The sequence below is a fragment of the Octopus bimaculoides genome, chromosome 18 (assembly GCF_001194135.2).
Source record: "Octopus bimaculoides isolate UCB-OBI-ISO-001 chromosome 18, ASM119413v2, whole genome shotgun sequence".
Taxonomy (NCBI): Eukaryota; Metazoa; Mollusca; class Cephalopoda; order Octopoda; family Octopodidae; genus Octopus; species Octopus bimaculoides.
The window spans coordinates 904,627-907,691 of NC_068998.1; the positions used below are offsets into that span (position 1 = coordinate 904,627).

Sequence of the window (3,065 nt, forward strand, 5' to 3'; positions counted from 1 at the left end):
TATATATATATATATATATATATATATATATGTACATATATATACATACATACACTATACACACACGCGCGCATGCATATTCATGTCTCGAAAAGCAAACAAAACTATATTCCAACAACAGATACTTTACAAGTATGCAGTCTTTAGATGTCCCTATGTAGAACTTTATCTGCTAGAACTAACAGCTAAATTTTCCTCAAATCGTACATTTCATATTTACAATGATCATTATGTTAGAAATTAAGATTAGAAATTGCTATTTAGGGTTAATAAAATTATTAGTTAATATTAGAAACTAATAGCATGATAATTAATATAATTAATTAATTATAATAATTAAGAGTATAATAATTATTTCATAGTGTTGGATGACAGGAAACCTTGTGTACCGGACTAAACACCTTATGGTGTTCAGTTACATCCCTTTATCTTCTGAATTTAAATTCCTCTTCTTTCGTTTACCAAGACATATGGCACTGAGAGCGATGTAAAATCTCTTCCTCCTCTGCCCTCCCCCACCTCATCATAATCAGCATTTTGAACATTGTGTTATCGAAGACGTCGTCTTTTGGATTCGTTTGTAACCATATTCTCAGGTGTAAATATTCTGCTTCTCCACGTGGTCCTGTCATTTCTGTACCACAGTAGTAGCAGCAACTCTGTATTTCATTGTTCTCAACACGTGACATAAAGTTTAAACTGGGTTAACAGGTAATCCTAGTAGGGTTCGTTTAACTTAAAAGGACCCTAGGGGACTTCTCACCTTTGAACTTCATCCCGTGACCCTTAAATCCTCCTCTCATACCTTTTTCACAAAACATTAAAATAGAATAACTAAGAACTGAGTTATGTGATTAAAGACTGAATATTTCAATAAATCCTTTCAAAGAAAAACTTGACAAAGGGGGGGGGGATAAGTTGATTGAACCAACCCTGGTATTTTATCGATCTCTGTTCAATTAAATTCCTTGACAAGTCTGATGGAACCTTAACAAAATGCTCTAAACCTCTTTAATCCGGTAATCACCTGTTTCTGTCATTGACACCCGTTAGATATAAAGAAATTGACAAAGAGCAAAGGTCTTTACTCCAAACATTTCTTTTGTCAAACATGTATGAACAGCATCAGGTAATTGCAACTGTTTCCAGTCGAAGTCGGTCACTGCATAAAAATCCAAACAAATACCTTATTTGATACACGAGAATTAATTAAACAATGTGTAGCGATTCTATTGGATTGTTGGGGCTTGGACATTATGTAGAAGTTCAAGAGAAAATAAAGGTACCCTTGGGTGGCTTTTGATTGGTGTTAGGATCTTTGGGACCAATCTTAAACCCTAACGAACATGACACCTTATATAAAAGTACCCTTACTAAATCGTACCCCACAAACCCATTAAAATAGCAAGTTGATTAACATGTCTTACTAATCTTTAAGGTCCTCATTACATGAAAGCTAATGTAACCTATTTTATGGACTTGGGAAGGGCAAAACCTTAATTGGACTTAATCGATGTACCCAAGTAGATATAATAAATAGGACACCCAGGACGGCTCCTTACCGACTGCTCTACAGGAAAGAAATGATTATAGCTTCACTTTTGCAATAATACGGTCTGATGTCACCCTTACGGTAGTGCCCCTAAACTAAATGGTTTGGGATCTAGTTTCGATTCCCACTTGTTACCGTTTCGTTTCCCTGAGGCAGTCAATGGTCTTTAGAAAGACACAAATCTTACGTTCTTTTATTATATTACGACGGCCATGCTGGGGCATCGTATTCTTAGATTGTCAGTTTTATTAAGCTCAGTACTCGTAGACTGCTATTGATATAATAATGCGTGTGTGTGTGTGTGTGTGTGTACGTGTGTACGTATAGATATAATTCTTTCTCTTGTTTGACTCAGTCATCAGACTATCGGACAAAGCAAGGACACCACCTTCTGTGGCAGGATATAATCGATCATATCGACCCTTAATATTAATTTTCGTAACTGGTCATCAATCAGATGTGTCTGTTTCTTATAACACGCTCTCCTTATGTTTATGCAATAAATCAACGCAAGACATCAATGTAGAGAGTTACAGATATGACATAGTTTATAAACGAATTTCACCAAATAAGGACTGACCCTATTGTTGTTGTTGTTATTGACCCAGATCAGCCGTGACTGAACAAACCTATGATCAAAACCCTTCCAGCCATGACGATCACAACATTTTCTTTCTTAGATATTGTGTACCTTCCCCGAATTACATTATTTGATTTGTCCTTATTTTAAAGCTGGTAATTTATGATGGGAAGAAGATTCGGTTGTTATTTTTAGCAGGTCGAACGACCAAATAGAGATTCCCCCTTAGGTTGTACCAAACATCCTGCTGCAGTGCCATCAGTATACATATGGATATTGGTATATTGGTATATTGGTATATTGGTATATTGGTATATTGGTATATTGGTATATTGGTATATGTATATGTATATTGGTATATGTATATGTATATACGTGTGTATTCTGGTGTTCTGGCTAAAATGGAATTTAAGACTTTCTCTTATGAGCGTCTCTGGAGCTTTCAGGTCAGTCGACATGTATAGCAGACTTTGCTTTCCGACTTTTACTACACCAGAGATTATTCTGGAAGCAGAGGTATTAACTCTATCATATAAGCCTCTAGCTTTATTTTGGAAGATCTCAGTATGAAATTGATCAATTAGAGAGTCTGTTCGTGTGATTTTTTGACGAGGCTTTATTTACGCAGTCGAAATTAATTTTCAACAAATATTTTGTCGCCGAAAAAATCTGTTATAGAAAATTGAAATCTATCAATTTTGATCATTTAAATATATTATTAAAGTATGGTGCAATAAAATTTAAACAAAATTTTGAAATTAAACAAAATTTATTATAAAATCAAATGATAATAATAAATAAAACAAAATAAACATATACACACATATATATATGTGTTTATATATGTATACATTTATATATCTGTATGTAAATGTCTCTCCCTCCCTTTCTCTCTCTCTCTCTCCCTCCCTTTCTCTCTCTCTCTCTCCCTCC

General features: G+C 34.5%; 1 protein-coding gene across 2 annotated transcripts in view; it reads left to right on the plus strand.

Annotated features, from left to right (window-relative positions):
- The window catches only part of LOC106874273 (myosin regulatory light chain LC-2, mantle muscle), a 25,951-nt gene that overhangs the window by 1,105 nt on the left and 21,781 nt on the right, over window positions 1-3,065 (plus strand). The window lies entirely within an intron of this gene.